At 37.9% G+C, this 21,658-nt stretch overlaps 1 protein-coding gene across 1 annotated transcript in view; it reads left to right on the top strand.

Moving 5' to 3' along the window:
- Positions 1-21,658, top strand: part of GPC6 (glypican 6) — a 1,194,386-nt gene that overhangs the window by 934,460 nt on the left and 238,268 nt on the right. The window lies entirely within an intron of this gene.

Genomic DNA, 21,658 nt, shown 5'->3' on the forward strand with positions numbered 1-21,658 from the left:
TGTGGCAGGGATTCTGCTGAGGTAGAGTATTTGAACAGAGCACCTTGAGACCAATGTCACAGAAAATATTCCAGCAAATAATTAATGGTGTGTGTATATATATTGCCAGCTACCCTGCTGGAGCCCAGCAATCTCTCAGAGGAGATTAGTGGTCCTTACCCATGTGTCCAACCATTTCAATACATGCTATTCTCAATGATCATTATGCTGAAATAAATCCAAATTAAATTTTATGAACCAGGATTGAAATTATGTGCCTTCAGTATTAAGCCTTCTAATAGCAGTTATTTTTATTGAAGTATTAAAGCAATTGGCTTGAGTCATCTTGGAAACACTGCTTTCATATTTCAAATATGGTTAGGAGGCTGTCAGCACATATTACCAGGGATTGGAGATATTTGCTTATTAAATGATTTTTACCAGGAAAAACTCATTACAGGAAACATCTTGTTTACAAGGGTGTCCTGGGGATAGCAAATGGAAAGAAACATGTTACATTGAATTATAGAAGTAAAATAAGCTGATTCAGCTAATAGATTCAATGGAAATATAAGATATTATTTTGCAAGTCAAAGACAACTGCAATTTAATTTAACTGACAGATTTCTACTATAGGATGTAAACATTAGATAAAAATATTTACTTGAAACTGTAGCGACCATTACATGTTTCTTTGACACTCTAGTTTAGGCATCTATATCCATTGATTTTTCAAACGTTATTATTATTATTATTAGTCGTTTTGCCCATACAAAGAAAAAATAAAGCAGAAGCACTAATGATGTTTGATGGTGGGAAGGATAGAGGAGAGGTTAAGAGAATAAGTTTTCGGTGAGATTAGTTCTGAGTTTACTCCCTGGCTATGTGGACTTCGGGTAGGGATTTAACCTCTTAGAGTTTCTATGACCTCATCTATAAAATGGAGATAAAATATATCTAATGGTTACTGTGTAATCAATGGAGATGATATGTGAGTGAAACTTAGCATGATGCCTAACACACACACACACAAAAATGAGTAAATGGAAATTTCACTACTTCTAACCATTCAGTTTATGCTTTCAGATCTTAGGACTTGGACTCGGCTTACAGATCCTGGAATTTGCAAAACACATTCCCTTTTTCATGGTTTCTCTTTTCTACATGCCTGATTTCTCACATTTTTTATGGTAGCTGAAATAGCGTTTTAGTCATCTTCATGCGCCTCCCTTCCCAAATCCATGGACAGTGTAGGTACTGAAAACATTTGGGTGGATGAATGGAAGAAAACAAAATGAACAAAGAGAGCCCCAAAGTCCCCCAAGAGGACACAATGGAGATACCCACTGCAAAGCAGGCATCTGGAATGCCAGCTCAGATGGCCTGCTTGTCCCCAGGAAAAGTTGTGAGAAAGGATATTATTGACACCAGAAAAGTGTTACTAATGGCAGTAAAGACAGAACTTGGGTCCAAGGCATTCTCTCAGTGTGATGGTGTTCACATATACCTTGTGTGCCTTTAGAACATAACTTAGGTGCGATAGTATGAACTGCTACAGTTCAAACCTTGTAGAGCATTGAACATCCATGCAGAACAGTTAGAAGAAGAGGGACTTCTGGTGCAACAGAGCCCACAATGAGGGTCAGAATGTCATGATTAAGTAATCATATTTGGAATCGTGATGTTTCCTAATAAGAAGACCAAGCCCTGTAAGTCTGAGCCTCAATTTTTACTCAGAATCCTAGAGAAAAATGCTTAGTCAGAGTCTAACAAGGTCTTAGCCTCCTTGACCCACAGAGAAGAAATACAAGAAGGGTTAGCACATCCCAGTTGGCCAAACCTGCAGAAGCAGTCACCCCCTCCCAGTGTACCTTGTAGTTTGACCGTGGCACCTCGCACACTTCACGTATTCTGTCTCCTCTTTGACTTTTCTGAGGGTGTTTTCTGTCCACACTAGACTGAATCTCTGAAACTGGAATGGCATCTTCATCATTTTTCTGGTGTCGCATCACTCAGCATGCTGCCCTGTTCCCAGTCACCTCAGGAAAAAAGAGGTATAGGTCAGGAAAACAGGAAGTACATGGAGTTTGAAGTCCCAAACACTCTGTATCATGAACTTCCTTCCCAATCCTCCCAACCAAGCCCTTCTTGGTGCCCCTTATCTCAGAGAACAGTGCCATCTGCCTCTAAGTAGCTCAAGTATTAAAGGCGGATGCATCCAGGTGCCCTCTTCCCTTCCTACACAAATCCAGCCAATCACTTCCAGTCAATCATGTTCCCTTAGCATCTCTGGAACTGGTCCACTTAATTCCATTTGCCTAATTTACCCCACCATCATTTCTTGCCTGTATTATTGCAGCAAGAACTGATATCCTTTCCCCCCCTTGTCCTTCTAGCCCACTCTTCAATTTGCAGCCAGCGTGAGCATTTGCTGTCACAAATCTGACGATCTTTCTCTTTAGTTAGCTTTGAAGTCTCAGCTTTTTATTGTGTCTTCCAAACCCCTTCTTGTTCTGACTCCTGCTGACCTTCCAGCTTCAGTTCTCACCTCAACCTACCTCCTTCCCCAGACGTACTGGAATATTCTTAGTTCCTTAAATGCAATATACTTTTCTTATTTGATGTCTTTTATCCTCTCCACCTGCAACATTTTTCCTTCTCTGCTCTCTGTCCTCTTTCTTTTTCTTTTTCTCCCTTCTCATAGGAAGCATTCTTTGATAACCACACTCCTAATAAATGTGGTTTAGCTGCTGCTCTTAAAACTACACTTTGGGACCAGCATGGATTCGGGATATTTTTCCCTAGAAGAAGAGATATCTAAGTTGAAACACAAAGAATGAGTAGGATCAAATGAAGCAGAAAGAGAGAGATCAGCAGTTTTCTATATATATATATGTATATGTTTATTGAATGAGTAAATAAACAAATGAATGAAGACAATTTGACAAGAAGCACCTGCAAAGCATATCACTGAGACCTTGGTGTTCTGTTGGTAGCTTCTCTTTCTGGAGGCATAAGGTAAAACTGTCCAAATATAAATTTCTCTCCTAGTTTGCTCGCTCTCCAGAAAGCTCTGAGCATTTTGAAATATATTCTTATGATAGCTCGTTTTATAACATAAGGAAACTAAAGCTGCCTGGCCTTATGGATGGAGCCACATAGTTATAGATAAGTCAGACACCAAGATAAAGAGCATTTCCAGGAAGTGAGGTAGAGGCAGGTGTGGAATCCAAGCTTACTGAATGGTCTAATGCTGACTTTTTTACACCTAGAAAACCTTTGTGAAAATGAAATATATCAAGAAATGAGGACATTTAAGGAAGGCAGGCAGCAGAAATATATATATCAAAAAGCTGAAAGAATTGGATGAGCTATTCTCTATGAAAACCACATTTTTATCATAACTGGAAAAGATCTCTTATAAACTGAACAACAGAAAAATGTTAAGACCTTTTGTGTCTGTCCCCCTTGACACTACACTGAGAGCTATCCTGTTATGTTTTCTGAATCCCTCTGTGGCTTCCCTTGTAAGTGAGCAGGACACTACAGAAGCTGACATGTGAAGGGCCCTGATAAACCAGAGTGCTTTTTCCATACAGTAAATTCAAATGGTTATTTGAGCTCAACAGTGTTTTCTCTGGTGTTTGAAAAGCAAAAATAGAAGGATCCACCAAACACTGCAAGTCATGGAAACTACAGACGAATTGGATGAGTTGGGGGCCCTGTGATGGCAGAGAGATGTCTTTATCCGAGGCAATGGTGCACAGGTAGACAAACACACTACAGCAGCTCTGAGACATTTCCAGAGCCTTCCTTTGAAAGGGCATCCCTAAACAACCTGAGTCTGTAGAGGTGGATAATGGTGTGTGCATTTTGAGTATGCACACAAAGGAGAATGTCTGTTATCCTTAGTGCAGAGTAAGTAACATAAAGTCTAGTGGAAATAAAAATATATAAATTTAATTGTATGACATAATCTGTTGGCTAAAGACATTCCCTTTCACTTCTTTCTTTTTCCATTTTTTCTTTCTTTTTTATTGACCCTCTTTTCCTCCATTCAGTGGGGAAGGATAAGCACTGAACAGAGCCATACTAGAGCAATCTACAGGGACTTGTTTCAAATTCAAAAATTGAGTGACCCAAGGCTCTAAAGTCTGTCAGATGAATTTGAATAATGCAGGTATTGGCACTCTATGGCAGCCACAAATGTGGCAGAGGTAATGAGTTTTGGAAGCTCCCCTGAGCCTCAGGCAGAATCACAATGTCAATCAAGTTTATTTCCTTCCCAACCTCCTTTTCTTTACCCAGGGATGGATTTGCTTTAGTTGGATGTCCAAAGTTCTTGACTTACTATAAAGATGTAAAAAGTGGATTGGATTTGGAGACATATAACATGAGTTTGAACCCAATCCAGTCAATCATTGCTTGGGTGATCTTGGGTAATTCACTTAAATTTGCTGCTTCTCAATCTCCCAACCTATAGATTAAAAAGTCACTCATTTATTCATCAAACAAATAGTTCTGAAAGCTTAGTACATGTCAGGTATTAGAACTGTATTTTTTATGATTTTTAAAAGATGTCATTTACCCCAAGAGTAAGTAGGTAAAAAGTAAAGTATAATAGGAAGAGCATTACTGAGATGAAGTTAAGTGAGATAAAGTATCCAGTACTTGCTTACTTCACAGTTAACACGGCATATTGCTACATCCTCAAGCCTACTTTAAAAAAAAATCATTGTATTCCCCTTGTAAGAATTAAACCTCCCATCTCTTCAGTGCTGCAACTCTCATTAAGGTATCAATCTGATTACCTAAGTAAAGAACAGAAATTTACCCTTAGGGGAATTTATGGTCCCATAAATAACTTACTATTTTTAAACGGGAGCTTTTTAACTCTAATAGAAGTCAGCTCAAGGCAACCAATAATTACTAAGCACCTACTATGTTTTAAGTCATGTGGAGATGTAATCCCCACCTTCATGAGTTTTGAAATCTATATGATTTGTAAAAATAATCTATCAACCCATTAAAATTTAAAAAGCTAAATTTTGAAAGCAACAAAAGTTTTAAATGATTGATATTACAAAGGATTCTATAGGACCCTATGTAATTTCAAGCAAGTTATGTGTTGTGCAACCATTACTGGAATAAGCATTGAAAGAAAGGAGAAATCATTTTCTTGGTGGAAAATATTAGGGAGGCACAGTAGAGTTTAATGTATGTTGCCACCTGAGTAACCCACCCACCTGGAGATTGCCCCCACTTCTTCCATTAATACCCTCACATAGCTCTTCATGCAAGTCAAATTCCATTCACCAGCTCTCTTCTCACTTCATAAATTTTTTTCAACATCCTTAGCTTAGCAAAACAAAGATCATCACTGTTACCAATTAGATCAAATACTTAAAAGGCCAAAGCAAAGCTCAATCTTAACAAATAAGAGAATTATGAATCTCTGAACTTGGAGGGAATCTTGTAGGTAAACACAAAGTATGATAAATAGCAACAAATCTTTATGAAGCACATTAACATAAAATGACTTATTTGATCCCCTCACCAACTCTAAAAATGCAAAAGGGCAAAGAAAGGTCACTTTTCCACGACCCTCAGCTGGTAGCTAGTGGGTATGGCATCCACCCAATGCTTGTGTCCTATCTACCATTTAAAAATGTCATGTAGGAGAAAAACTTGCTATGCTCTTTCTTAGAAATTGAGGGTCACAAAAAGGTATAGTATGTATTAGTACAGGAGTTAAATGTGGACTAGGTTCTTGCTGCTCAAAGTGTGGCCCACAAACTAGCAGCATCCGCATTACTTGGGAGCTTGTGAAAACACAAACAATTGGCCCCATCCCAGAATTCCTGAACCAGAAGCAGCAGTTTAACAAGATCCCCGGGTGATTCTTATGTGCAATAAATCTGAGAAGCACTAGCGTGGGTAGGTTCTACATCTCTGAGTTGGATAAAACACAACTCAGAATTGTGCAAATAATGTAATATACAAGAAAACACTTTTTATATGAAAAAATACTATGTAAGACTTCATCAAATAACAATTATTATTCTAATGTATAATAACCCAGTCATTCATATCAGCATTTTGTCCTACAGTTGAATATAAATAACACAAATAGCTGGAACTCTTGGGAACTTGAAGGTAATCAAACTAGACTTAGTTCAGGTATAATATTTATCCCAGATGAGATTATAAATTTATATTAAGATGCCAATTTAGCAAATATCCCACAATGCAGATTGTATTTTAGCTAATTATGGGAGGATTTTTTTACTGCGATTTTTTTTTTACAGCTACTCTGCTCTTCAGGATTATTTTAAATAGTGTTGTTTTTAGGCCAGTAAGAAATATCAGTTATAACATATTGTAACCCACTAAAATATGCCTTTTAAAATCATAGATTCTCTTCCATTTTTTTCCTCCTTCACATTTACATGGCAAAAGGTTTATATCTTGAAGATCTAAAACAAAAAGTCACGGAAGTTAACAAGAGCAGTGTGAAGCCCAAAGCCTGGAGTGCTGAGCCCTCATTCAGTGCTCCTTCCTCCCCTCCACTGGGGCTAACAACTTTGCCAACATGTACCATGTGACTGCAACTGAACCTGCGATGGCATGCTTTGGTATTTTCACAGAGAGCAAGGCTATCAGCCTTGGAATCAAAAGACCTTGGCCGAAGTCCCAGCTTTGCTCATTTTAAACTTGGGTCTCACAGATCTTTTGCCCTTCCCACCTCAATTTCACAACCCAAAAAAAATGGGCACCAGAAGCAATGGTATTTAAGAAATAAAAGGGAAATTTTAAACTCTGCCTTTTAAGATGTTCTGTAAAGGCCTTTGGTTTTCTCCTGAGGTTTTAATAGAGTATGCCTATACTAATCATCAAACCCAAATTATTTTCCCATTCTTTTAAAGTATGTATCTTCTGCACCCAACATCATTTTGTTCAGTAAGCTTTCTGCAGATATTCAAAAAAGTACCCCCCAAAAGCAATGAGTATTTTTCTCCCTGTGTTCTCCTTCTAGCCATCTTTGTGGCTCCCCTGCCCTTTCTTGTCCCTTGAGCGCTGGTGCCCCCAGGGCACTGCATTGGTCCTTTAGTCCAGCTCCCTGGGGGTACACCTCTAAATTATGCCTTCTAACTACCGAGAATTTCCACTCCGCATCTGCAGGTCAAACGTCTCTCCTGATGCCACTTCCACAAATCCACCTACCTACAAGGCATTTTTGGTGGTACCCTATAGTCACCCCAAAACATGTCAGAAACTGAGCTCACCCTTCTCATCCCACAACACTGCTCCTCCTTCTTTTCTCTAGTTTTCTATTAATGGCCTCATCATTCTCCTAATGACCCAAGCCAGAAACAAGTTATCATCTGGATTCTTCTCTCCCCTACACCTTTTAAATACCACTGAGCAGACATGCTGCAGGTTTTACCATGTAAATATCTCAAATTACTCTATACCTTTTCCACAGCTTTCATTCAAGCTTTTGTTAATTTTCACATGAATAATAACCACCTTTCGCTCTGCCTCCAGCCTTGCCTCCTCCTAAAATCGAAAAAAGCCTAAAACTAATCTTCATATTTTATCAAATGTAGATCCCCAAGCCGAAAGCATTTAATTCAGTGCAGAGTGTGGAGAGAATTTGCCTTTAACAACTGCGCTCCTGGGGCACCAATACAGGGCTGACCAGGAGAACTGACCTAATCTGTTCTCTACCATAAGAGGATAATTCTTCTGATACACAAATCTGATTAACCATGCCACTTCCCTGCTTTTAACTCCTCAGTGACTCCTATTTCCATTTAGGATAAAGTCCAAAGTCCTTGACATGGGCATTTGCCACCTGCCCTCTGCCTCCCTTTAGAGACTTGTCTTCTGCCACACCCCCACCCATACATGCTATTGTGACCACGTGTTGCCTGCACAGGAACAAGAGGTGTAGAGAGAAAAGAGGCAAGGGAGGGATCTAGTACTGACTAAGAACACACTTCACATTCACTCATTTGATCCTCACAGGTGCTACCATCTCCATTCGAAGGATGAGGAAAGAAGCCCAAAGAAGTAGGGTAGCATGCCTGGGCTTCAGAGGCAGTGACAGAATCGAGACTAAACCCAGGATGATCCATCATCAAAACACCTTTGGCTTTTACATATCTCTGCTATAGGACATACTTCAGAAAAACAGGATATGTCAAACTATATATTATGTCAATTATGGCCAAATGAAACAGGATAAACTTAAGTAAGATAAGGAGAAACCTGGCAAGTCCTAGCATTACTGTGCACTGCTGAAAAACCAGAGAACAGATCAGGACAACAGTAGTCACAATGTAAAGATACTTTTTAAGCAGATCCTTCGGAAAGATCATAAATGTCAGAGAACAAGTTATAGATCTTAAAGTGGTAATGAATATGGATATAGGTATAGATATAGATACATATAGATACAGATATAGATAGAGATAGATAGAAATATAATATAGATATAGACATAGATATATAGATACTGCAAATGCCAAACATGTGCTCCAACAGATACACCTATAGAGTGAGAACAATTGCGATGTTGCAATGTCTACCCAACCACATCCAGACCCCAAATGTGATAGTACTGTTGGACACACCTCATTGACAAAAATTCTGGATCTTTTCTGTTGCTGCAAAGTCTTCTATGAATACTTTGTGAGGCTGCTCAAATCATATTTGCTCCAGGACAAATCAGTACAGGGCTCAGTGTCATGCCAACTAATTTGAATAAAACAATAAGTGTGTCTATTTATATTCAGACCCATGCCCAGGAGCTCCCGGAGGTGTGACAAAGTGTTGCTTTTGAAACAGACATAAAATATACATAGTTCTCATTTAAGCTACTGCATATTTTTCTGGTACCTCTCATGGCTATATTGATAGCCATGGTTCTAAGTAATTAGACGAGTGCTGGAGAAAGGAATTAAATGTTGACATTTTATATCCTCAGATTGGTGAGGTTTTTTCCAGAGCTAATTAAATCAGTGTAATTCAATTCACTTTTGAAAACCTACCTATCCTGATTGCCCACTATGTGCAAGGAGCTGTGTTAGAAGATATGGGGCAGACGTGGATATAAGGTGGTCAGAAAGGCTGACGAGTGTAGTGGTTAAGCAAACAAAAAAGATCCTGGGGCCAAGACTCCTAAATCTGAATCTCCGTTCTGCCTCTCTCTAGATGTATGGCTTTAGGCAAGGTGGTTTTACCTGCCTGGGCCTTAGCATTCTCATCTATAAAAGGGAATGTATCCCTTCTTCATAAGGCTTAAGGGACTGAATAAGTTATTGCCTATAAAACTGTTATTATAATCCCAATCCTCAAGCCATTTATTTTCTAGTGAGAGAGAAAAGCTCAAAGGAAGGTAAAAATCGGCATTGCTTTTGGAAGCTGTAGAATGAAGAGAAAGAACACCTCCAACTGGAGGCCGAATCAGAGAAGCCTTCGTGACAGGAGTCAAAGCCCAGGTGGGCTTGAAGGGATGGAGAGTGGGAGTAGAAATAGTCGTGGGAGGAGACTCTAGGTGCAGAGAATGGGAGAAGTAATGGCCCAGGGTGTGTTCTCACAACAGTGGGCAGTGGAGACTGGCAGGAGCATAGAGGTATAAAGGAAACCAGGAAATAACTATGGCTAGAAAACCAAGTCGAAGCCCCATTGCAGAATCTTCGGTGCCTTGCTAAGTATTCCCAACAATAGAGGGCATTGAAAGACTTGGAGGAAGAGACTGGTATGACTCGTGCTGTGACTTGGGAAGTTCCCCCTAACAGCAGTGTGCACACTACACTGGAGGAATGAAAACTGGAAAGCAGGAAGACAGTAGGCAGTAGGTATCACATCAGCCACGTGAGACATAAGTGAGCTTTGACTGGTACAGTGAGAGTTGAAAGAGGAAAGAGGTGTGAAAGAAGTTGCAGAATTGGGCCATGATTGAATGTGCACAGAGCAGGAAAGGGGGAGTCAAGGATAACTGAGAGCTCAACATAGGGAGGCTGGGAAGATGGAAATTACCATGGACTAAGAGAAAGAACACCGAGTACCCATAATATGTAACTCTAACACCCATTCCCCAGTAACCTGCCAATATTAAGTTTACTGCCAAATCTTAAAGGCAGACAGCCATTTGGCTAATGGTCAGTAAGCCCAATTTCCTGCCAGATATTAAGGCTTGCTTAAGAGTTTGCCTCATGGTGTTTGAGAAATGATACACAACCTCTCCATGGAACATGCATTTTGTAACAGCAAAATTATCAAGAGCCTTTTCAGTGCTACAAATGAGATACTAGCTGTGAATCGGTGTTCAAAAAAATCTTAATAAATTGTTTCAGATGTTACTAGGAAGGATATTTCTGGAGTGTCAATTAGACACAATTATAGTTTGAGTTGAATAATTACCCTTTCTTGTACATATTTTGATGATGCTTTAAAAAAAAAAACAGACTAATCTGAGAAGAAAAAGATAACTCGCATGCCATTAACTCCTTTAAAGAGAACACAATTCATAAATGAAATGCCTAATTTAAATGCAATTTAGAAAAACATTCCCAAGGATAAGCATTCAAAATCCAGCCTAACTTTCAGCAAACAGAGGGGAAGGACAGAAGGAGGCAAAAGAGAATGAGTAACAAGGGAAAAGAGAAACAGAAAATGAGAGCAAGTAATTAGGATGTAATTAGAAGATTTAGGGGAAAAGAAGAAGAAAAATAAGACAGAGGAAGTGAAGATAAACTCGGTAAGTGGTAAAATTTTACCACTTCATATCTCAACTCAGGAGTGGCAGGTGAGATGTTAGCGAAGATCATACAAGTAGTTAGGTCTGGGTTCACACCTCAGCGCATCCATTTGCTACTACAATCTTGGGCATCTCCATTGATATGTGTGTAAAACAAGGATAATTACAAGACATAGCATATGGTAGCTTTTATTAATACTCATCTTTTAAGATGCGTCTTATCTTTACCACTATCCCCCAATATTAATTCACCCTACTCTGTTCCATCCAGATGTTCCCTAACCCAGTACCACAACCCTTTCTCACTCCCACCTGTAGGCATGTGCTCATGCTTTCCCCCGACCTGGCATGTATAATATATCTTGGGAGACATCTATGCAGATATACACATACCTAGGCAGAGATGACAAACAGAAACAAATGATAAGAGTCTGTGTCTTGGAGTCAGATGATTTGGGTAGGGATTCCGCATCAACTACTTACTAGCCCTGAGACATTGGGCATATCACTCATTCTTTCTGAGCCTCAGATTCCTCACTTGTTGAAAAAGTGGTGGCCAGTAAAGATCAGTGGGAGCATAGAGATGCAAAGGAAACCAGTATATTCATCCGTTTTCACGCCGCTGATAAAGACATATCTAAGACTGGGTAATTTATAAAGAAAAAGAGATTTAATGGACTCACAGCTCCACGTGGTTGGGGAGGCTTCACAATCATGGCAGAAGGCAAACTGCAAATCTCACACAGCAGCAGGCAAGAGAGAATGAGAACCAAGTGAAAGGGGAAACCCCTTATAAAACCATCAGATCTCATGAGACTTAATTTACTACCACGAGAACAGTTTGGAGGAAACTGCCCTCATGATTCAATTATCTCCCACCAGGTCCTTCCCACAACACATGGGAATCAAGGGAGCTACAATTCAAGGTGAGATTTGGGTGGGGACACAGCCAAGCCATATCAACCAGGAAACAACTAAGACTAGAAAATCAAGTTGAAGCTCCATTATGGAAGCGTAAGCGAGAATTACCCTGCCAATATATAATTACATGTCTAAGGCAAGGTCTATGCTCAATAGACTAATTAAAAGGTAAATAATAATATGTTCTAGGTCCTGTGAGAAATCTTCTCAAGCAAATCCTGCCCATACCAATGTCACCATTCTCTAAGACTTGCTATGCTTGTTACATTATCATCAACTAATAACTTAGCCTGTGCTGTCTTATATCTCATCCACTAGCCTACCCATTTTGGTGCTTTATGACAGTTTATATAGGCAATATATATTTAAATAATAATTCTGCTCTTTTTTATGTGCAGTAATCCCCCTTTATTTGAGGTTTTCTTTTCTGCAGTTTCAGTTTCTTATAGCCAACCATGGTCCGAAAATATTCCATACAATAAGATATTTTGAGAGAGCAAGACAGAAATCACATTCACATAAATTTTATTGAAGTATATGGTTATAATTGTTCTATTTTATTATTAGTTACTGCTGTTAATCACTTACTATGCCTAATTTATACATTAAACCTTACCATAGCCGTGTGTATACAAGAAGAAAACGTAGTATACATAGGGTTTGGTGCTCTCTGTGGTTTCAGGCATCCACCAAGGGTCTTGCAATGTATATCCCCTGTGGATAAGGAGAGATTACTATATGTATCTTATGGTCTTATATCCTATGTAAGTCACAGATAGGAAGTAAAGCATTTACAAGCACCAGGGCCAGCTACATAATTTTTGAGGGCCAATTCAAAATGAAAATGTAGAGCCCTTGTTCAACAATTATTAGGAATTTTAAGATGGCAACCACAGGATATTAAAGTGTGGGGCCCTTCCATGTACTGCATGGGTTGCAGGCCCATTAAACCATCCATGGTAAGCACAACACCTGGTGAAGTGTTAGATACATAATTAACTTTCAGTAAACACTTACTGCTTCACTAATTAAAACATTCATAACCTTTTTTAGGTGAAATCTTCACAGCCACTCTAGGCCTCTTGGTCTGGATCCTCCAAATACTAAACATAGCCCTTTTTTCTTCATTTTGTTCACGTATACATGGGACTCAAAATAACTAACCTAGAAGCAAAACAAATTTGTCAATTTTTTTTTAATTTTGGAACACTGCTTCAAAGTTTTATTTTCACAAATAATTATAACAAAAGATGTCTTCCCAGATGACTCAATTGACATTCTTAACTTTTTACCCTTAAGTTCTCTCTATTCTAGGGAGAACAGTACTGTGATAAATCATATTTCATTATCTGCCAGAAAGAATTGATTAATTTTGCCAAGCCAGTGCCTGCCCCCACAGAGCTGTGTCCTGAAAATTATGCCCTTTGGGTTTATAATAGCAGCAGATGATGAGTTAAGATGTTTGTTTAAGGTGTTTGCCTCAGTGAATCATATTTTATTAAATGCAAATATTCTCACCTCTACCATACATTTTGTAAGCTTCCTTACTCTTGCACGCATAAGGCTCTTAAACTTTTCTTTTTTTCAAATCATGATTCAAAGAGCAGAGAGAAAAATCTAACAAATGAAGCAGATGCATCCACAACCATTTCCTCATCTGTTCACTCTTCCTTCAAAGATAAGAGTGTTTAAAAATCCCTTTAGGCTTCCAGTTTATTTCTGACCTTTGTGTTTTCAATCACTGACAGAGGTAGATTGGCCTATGTCCTTGGTGTTCATAGACACAGTTAAAGTTTTCTACTTTTGCTGTATACAGTTAAGGTTTCTAATGTGCTGTGGCCATTTACATGTCTTATTAGCATGCTGACATATATTTTTAACAAGATTTGGTATTCGCAGTAATTGCCATTCACTTTCCTGAGCACCTGTGTACCAGAGCTCATCAGGTTCATCATTTAGTTAGGCCATTTGGAGTTGAACTGTGATGAAGTCTTATGCAGCAGACAAGAAGACATGTAGAGAGTATGGCCATTCATCAGAAAACAGCAGTACTATCTAAGGAGCCGTGCACAAGACTAGGGTGTCAGCTGGAATATTCTGCACTTCAGTTTAAAAAAAACAACTCAAACTAGCTTTCATAATTGTATTGGTCCATTTTCACACTGCTGATAAGCACATACCTGAGACTGGGTAATTTATATGGAAAAAGAGGTTTAATGGCCTCACAGTTCCACATGGCTGGGGAGGCCTCACAATCATGATGAAGGCAAGGAGGAGCAAAGGCGTGTCTTACATGGCGGCAGGCAAGAGAAGAATGGGAGCCAAGCAAAAGGGGAAACCCCTCATAAAACCATCAGATCTCATAAGACTTATTCACTACCACGAGGACAGTATGGGAGAAACCACCCCCATGATTCAATTATCTCCCACTGGCTCCCTCCCACAACACATGGGAATTATGGGAGCTTTAATTCAAGATGAGATTTGGGTGGGGACACAGCCAAACCATATGAATAATGAAAGAAATTTATTGCCTCTCAAAACTGAGGAGTCAAGAGAGAAAGTAAGCTGCCGGTGAAGCTGGATTCAGTAGCTCAGCAGTGTCACCTGGAACTAGAGTCACTCCACCTCTGCCCTGCTTTGTATGAGGTGGTCTCTCCCTGAGACTGGCCACCTCGGGGTTGCAAGCTGGCTGCCAGCAGTGTCTGAGGCCTGCTGCTTCCTCAGTCATGTTCAGCAGGAAACACAGTCTTGTTAAATTGCTCCTTGAGAACCAATCAGCTGCTTTACAAGGATCCCTCAGCAAATGTTTCTTCTCATCTTTCTGTCTCAGAATGGGACTGCACCCAGCCCTGTGACACACTCAGTGGCTGGAGCTTGAGTGTGATGGCTGGCTCACAACAGTGAGGGCTACCCTGGCACCTGAAGAATCAGTGGCACCCAAGCTGCTCTGCCTGGAAATCCAGGGTTCTGTTAGTAAGTGAAAGGAGGGAATGGAGAGGAGATGACTGCCATTTTTAGTTTCTCTTTTTAGTCATCTATTTGGATGTCAGGAAACTTAAGAATTTAGGAATTTGGGTCAAATTTTTTTCTCCTACATCTGTTATCTAGTTTTTCTCTTCTGCATTTTCAGTTAGACAGCTGGACATTGAGCATATATATGTTGTGATTCTTAATTTGTTCAGGAAGTAGTTCATTTTATGGATAGTTTAAGTAAGTTAAATTCAGTATTAAAACCACTCATATTTAATTTTCTTTAATGACACCATGGACATGGACAATAAGGGTTACATGTTGGGGTACAGAGACCAGAGTCGTCCAAGAAATAGGCTCTTTCACCTTTGGTTGTTTCTCTCGGGACAGAAATAACTCACCATGAAGCTTATTTCTGGAGTGAGAATTTTTTACAACCTTTTCTTTTCTTCCAAATAAGAAATTAATTTAAGATAATCTGAATCATTATTTTTCTCACCATCTATTTATGACTTAACTAAAGCTACTGTATATAAAATATTGTGCCAGTATTGATGGGAGATACCAGTTTTCTTTTGTGCTAACCTTTTTTTGTTCATTTTTATTATGGGAATTTTTAATCATATGCAAAATAGGTGGAACAGTATCTGGCAAACTCCTATTTTCTTATTATCCTGTTTTGATAATTATCTACAGTCGTGCTGGCCAGTTTTGTTTCATCTCCATCCCCCTACTTACTTCCACCTCCGCCTCCCCTGACTCCCTGTAGGATTTTTTTCAAGCAAGTCTCAGACATTATATCATTTTTTTCCCTAAATTCTCATGTATGTATCTCCAAGAAATAGAAACTCTTTTTAAAAAAACAATAACCAAAATACCATCATCACATCTTTAAAACATTTTTTAAAATAATCCCTTAGTCTAATCCACAATAAGTGTTCAAATTTTATGGGAGGTATTTTTAAAAGGTAGCTTTATTCCCTATACTTGACTTGATAATCTAGTTCAGAGGGATGAGAATTACATTCACAAAAGGATTAGAAAAGTTATATTCCAATCAAGCACTAGATTACCAAGTAGCAATGCAACTGCTCTGCAAGGTCACTGAAGGGCTGGGTGGTTCAAGAGAGCCCTTGGAGAAAATGGCAGGACTACAGTGCAACTTCACACCGAGCCTTGGAAAGGCATTGCATAATCTTAATTTTCTTAAAACTGGAGGCAGGATTTAGGACACTTGGAAAGGCATTGCATAATCTTAATTTTCTTAAAACTGGAGGCAGGACTTAGAACAATCCGATACAGTATAGATGACTAGATAAAAATGAGAATAAATATGCAGTGTGTAGAGGGTGTTGGGAGAGTGATCTCACCAGTGATTGAGTGTGGAGCAATTACAGTACTTAAATTTGCAAGAAAGATATTAACTATTATCTATGAGATGCCACATATAAAGCAGAGAAACAAAGAAGAAAAATAAAGCACTTACAAGACGTTAGATCACTGACCACCTGGTTGGAGCCTTAACTTCATCACATACCAATGTGTGAACCTGCAAAAACAGCTTCACAGCTTTGAATACTCGTTTTATCTTATCTATAAAACTGTATCTATTGAAATAATGTCATTAGTCCTGTGTCACTTTCATAGCACATTCCCAGTAATAAGCTACTTAATATTGGGATACAACTTTGTAGTTTGCACATTACTTCCAGACTCATCACCTTTATTTTTTTTCTTTGTACCCAGCGAGGTAGATCTCATTATCCCAATTTCCAAATGAGAAAACTCAGGCCTCAAGAGTGATTTGTCACTGTCACATACAAGTTATAATTGAAAGGTATTGTTATTGTTATTCTTGTATGATTAAGCAAAAAGTCTAGAGAAAGCAAAATACTGACATACATCTCTGGATAGAAGACTTTCCACAATGTGAAAGTGTAACAAGCAATAAAGAACCACATGAAAGTCACATCCAGTTAAATTTTCTGATTTAGGGTTTTAAAATGGCTATTAGTGCAAAATAAATCTCACAGTTCTTATACTGAGATCTTCCTCTTCCTGGGATAATAATTGGGATGATTTCTACAGTGACAGAGCGGATAACAGGGATAGAAGAACTTAAACAATCTCATCATAACTATTATCTCTCACTCTACTGCCTATGGACAGGGCAAAATTCCTCCAAATGAGAAGTGAAAATAAATTGATTTTTTTTTTTTGCAAAATAAACTAACTAGGGATTTCTGGAAATATAATGAAACATAGAATTTAGTAGCATTTAATAATTCTATTTTAATATAGATAGGATTTAGAGTTTAAATAAATTAACACCATTGTCATTTTGTTTTTCAAAGTCGTATTCATGAAAACTAATACTAGCACTGTGGAACAGAGTGTGGAGATTCTTTAAAGAACTAAAAGTAGAACTACCGTTCAATCCAGCATCCCCACTCCTGGGTATCTTCCCAGAGGAAAAAAAGTCATTATACAAAAAAGATAGCTGCACATACATGTTTATAGCAGCACAATTCACAATTGCAAAAATATGGAACCAGCCCAAATGCCTATCAGTCAACGAGAGGATAAAGAAATTGTGATACATGTAAGTGTGTGTGTGTGTGTGTGTGTGTGTGTGTGTATAAATATATATATATATTTATATATAAAACGGAATACTACTCAGCCATAAAAGGGAATGAATATGGCATTTACAGTAACCCAGATGGAATTGGAGACTATTATTCTAAGTGAAGTAACTCAGGAATGGAAAACCAAACATCGTATGTTCTCACTTGTAAGTGGGAGCTAAGCTATGAGGATGCAAAAGCATAAGAATGACACGATGGACTTTGGGGACTCAGGGGAAATGGTGGGAGCGGGGTGAGGGATAAAAGACTACAAATTGAGTTCAGTACATACCGCTTAGGCAATGGGTGCACCAAAATCCCCCATATCACCACTAAAGAACTTACTCATGTAACCAAATACCACCTCTTCCCCAAAAATCTATGGAAATAAAAAAAATTTTTTAATTATATCCATGAATCCTTTTGGGTCTTGCTAGGTATGCTATAGTGCTACAAAGCTAGCATTTATCACTATTTTTACAAAACTAAATTCCAATTATTTGTACTTGAACAATAGTTTCTTTGACCAAAATTATATATTAGGTCAGAATAATATGATCCTGTTGCAGGGAGATAATAGCTACTTGCTTGATCAAATCATCTTCTATTCTTATTTTCTCCCACAGGGTATAATTGACCTCCTAATAGTAAATTTACAAACACATATTTTATGTATATTAATTTATTTATTTATATATACAGAAGAGCTTTCAGGAAGAAAATATTTCATGTATTTCCAAGTATAAGCTTTAAAAAGTAGGGCATGTTAAATTTCTTCTGCTAATTGATTCTTGGCTACGTTGTACTCTATGATCTAAGCAAGCAAAATTAATGTGAATGTGAGACCTACCTGTCGATAATGGGATCCCTACCTGACTCCTAGCACTGGATCATGGAGGAGCCCTTGGTTATCGTCATCCCATGTCGAACTTTGTGATTTCACACTTCATAATGCAAGAGTATTACTTTAAAATGCATTAAACTTCTAAAGATAGCAAATAGCCTTTTGGATAATGCATTTTAAATAGACTCTAAATTCAGAATTTTAAAAAATGTTCATATTGTAAGACATCATAATAGCTCTTATATTGCATCCTGTTGCTATGCCCTACTCTCTTTTCCTAGGCTTTGCCTTCTTCCTCAGAAGATAGCCTTCATTGCAAACCCGTTCATGATGCAACCTGAGCCTGAATTCCACTCTTCATAATAGGCCTGCACCTCATCCTTTTTCATTTTTAGAAGTCATCTCTCTGTCAGTAGAACTGATTGGGTATTGTTTAATATGGAGAGGTCTTATAAATAGCTTTCCTGGCTAAAAATTGAACATAGAGATTTCAAATCAGCCCCCTCCCCCTGCACTATACATTATAGCTATCTGTTTTGTAATCTTTTTTATTAGAGAAGATGACAGCACATCCTGACATAAATCATCACTCATATTAATACAATACATATTTTAATCTCCTCAGAAGCATTAAGCTGTAGTACACTTTTGTCAAAGAATGCTGACATCCAAAGGACTCATAATAAATATTTGAAACCTGAAAACATTTAGTTTTAAATTTTCATCAAATATGTATTTAGTCCAAATACATTAAAATTCCATAACCAACTTTAAGAACTTAATTATGAATTACCTACAGTGATCAAAGTTATTTTGGTAAAGTTGATTTCTCAGCTTCAAGTGCTAAATGGAATAAAATGAGCATGGACTTAATAGAATAATAAATTAAATAATCATCCATTTGGAAGTTGCTATCTACTTCTTAATAAAATCTAGATTTCATCTCTTTATCAAGAGTTATGTAAAATTAGACTCTAGATGTTTTTTCCATTTATATTATCAGCCAGCCAAATTTTAAATGGTGCATAGTTAATAATGTTATGGAAGTTTGAAGTCTTTCCAAATTTGGTTCATTTAATTTCTGACAACTTATGGTCCAAAGTATTTAGAATAAAGAATAGAAATATTTGGAATATTGCCTGGTTGCTTATAGGAGAAAAGCTGTTCTTGTGTAGTCATAACAGTGTTAAGGGGTGAACAGAGAGAGAGAGTGCAAGAGGGCATGTCTCAAGTTAAGGTCCCTTCGAATGAAATTTCTGATTTTATTTTAGCTAAATGATTAACTAAAGATGGACAAGAAGATTCTTCAAAATCTCCTTTTTCACCCTACCTCATTATGTTTAAATGGTCATCTAAGAAATTATGGATACTATATTTAAATTCATGAGAACTAGATATCGGTGCTTTTAAACAATGTCTTCATTTTTCAAGCTACATTACAGCAAGCAGAATGAAAAGGAATGTGGAATAGGAAAGAGTTGAGGATAAAAGAGTATATGGAAGGAGAAGGGTAGGAATTTTCTAGACAAACAAATGTGGAGGGAAGGGAGAGTGTTCCATGCAGAAGGAACAGCACATGCAATCATGGGAATGTGAGAAGGGCTGGAAGATTTGAGGAGCTGCAAGACTTGCTAGAGCAAAATAGCGGGTATGAGGGAAGAGGAAGAGGATGGTAACAGAAGGCTATCTGTCATATTTAAAGGGCTTTGTAAACTACAGAGGAGTTCTATATCTTAAGTCTTATAAACAGGAAATAACCCATTCAAAATTTGAGTGAAGAAGTTGACTAATAATAGTAATGCCAATTGCTTATTCAGTACCTTTTATTTTACTGTCAATTATTATCTATTCCATAACAGTTTTATTTATTCTCACTATATCCTAGGTTACACATAAAGTGCTTATATAATATTTAACTATGGTAAGTGTTTGTACATAAATTATCTTCCAACCTTACAGCAACTTGCAAGATAGGCATTATCATCACTGGTTGTCATAGGATGTTCAGAAGATTAAGTGATTTGACCAAGACAACTCAGCCAGTAAATGACAGAGCCAAACGTTGTACTTGGGTCCCTCTGGCTCCAAAACCTGCCCTCTTTACATTCTATGACAACGTCATTCTTGCGTTCTATAAACACATATTGTGCCCCTTCTGTGATACTGGATGAAGGCTTATCACTCTCTGCCATCTTGGAGATTCTATTTGGCTGTCTTTAGGTCAGCATGCTCACTCATAGATTTGTTGGCTGTTAAAGCAGGGAGAAGACAGCTTGAGGGAAACAGTCCAGGTGGGGGTAGAGCCGGTAATGTTGGGGGCCAGGGAGGAGAGCATAAATGAAACAATATCATAATTCCGCAAATAACATTTTTATGTCTTCCAAGTAGTGCTAAGTTCCCAGCATATTCTGGACCTACATAATAAGTAAATCTTTTTGGACCAGAGCCACATTATGACTTTCATGGGCCCTGGGCACTTTTGCCTTCATGGGCGCCTTCCTCCATGAAAGAAAAAAGTATATATATTTATTATATTTTATCTACATATTTATTTATATGTCCATATGTTATAAATACATATTTGTATGTGCATTTATATATGTATTTATATATAAAATATATATTATATATAATTATATTTTACAACTGAATTGGAGTAAAGGCGAATATAATCTAGATGGGATTCATGATTTTACATTAATTATTATATTCATTTTTTATTCTGATTTTAAAAGATTAAAGTGAAAACACTTTCGTGGGCCCTGGGTGCTGTGGGTAAGTAGGCCCTGGTGAAGACTGGAGTGTTATCTGTCTCTATATGGTAAAATAATGCAAAGTTAATGCCGGAAGGCATTACCCTCCGTGGGCGTGGGGATAGAAGTTGGACCAGGGTAACTTCCACTTATGACAACAGTTTCATAAGAGGCTTAGGCAAGTGGGAGCCGCTATTAAGGAAGGCAGACTTTAAATTATTACACAATTAAATTGTAGTTTTGTCTTTCATGAAGACTTGAGCAAGTTTACCTTTTTGACAAGCATATTTACTACAGGATAGGAAGCAACGTTTGCAATATCACTTTTAAAAGAAAAGCAACAGCTTTCAAGAAATGATTTCCTCTGTTGATGCAGTTGCAGTAATTTTCAGCATCTCATTTGTGGTGCAGAAAAATGAAATACCTCAGCCTTGGAAAATGAACGCAGAGTGAGATCACAAATTGATCTTGGCAGACAAGAGGCAGGCAAAGGATTTTAAATACTTTAAAGTACTCTGCACCTCCAAAACACTGTCACTCTGAAAGTACACTAATCAGGAGTGGTATTTAGAATGCCGAAAGATATACAAGAGATGGAGAAAGACAATACTAAAATCTTGAAATACTAGAACTCAGAGGGTTAGAGGGTTAAATTCTGGAAGATTAAAAGGACAGTTATTGTGTCTCTGTGAATACTTAATAGGGCCAGAAAACATACCGAGCCAGATATAAACAGATGCAAAGAGCATAGAGATGTGACTGACTCTTCCACAACAAATTACGAAGGCACATT

Source organism: Pongo pygmaeus, chromosome 14 (assembly GCF_028885625.2).
Source record: "Pongo pygmaeus isolate AG05252 chromosome 14, NHGRI_mPonPyg2-v2.0_pri, whole genome shotgun sequence".
Taxonomy (NCBI): Eukaryota; Metazoa; Chordata; class Mammalia; order Primates; family Hominidae; genus Pongo; species Pongo pygmaeus.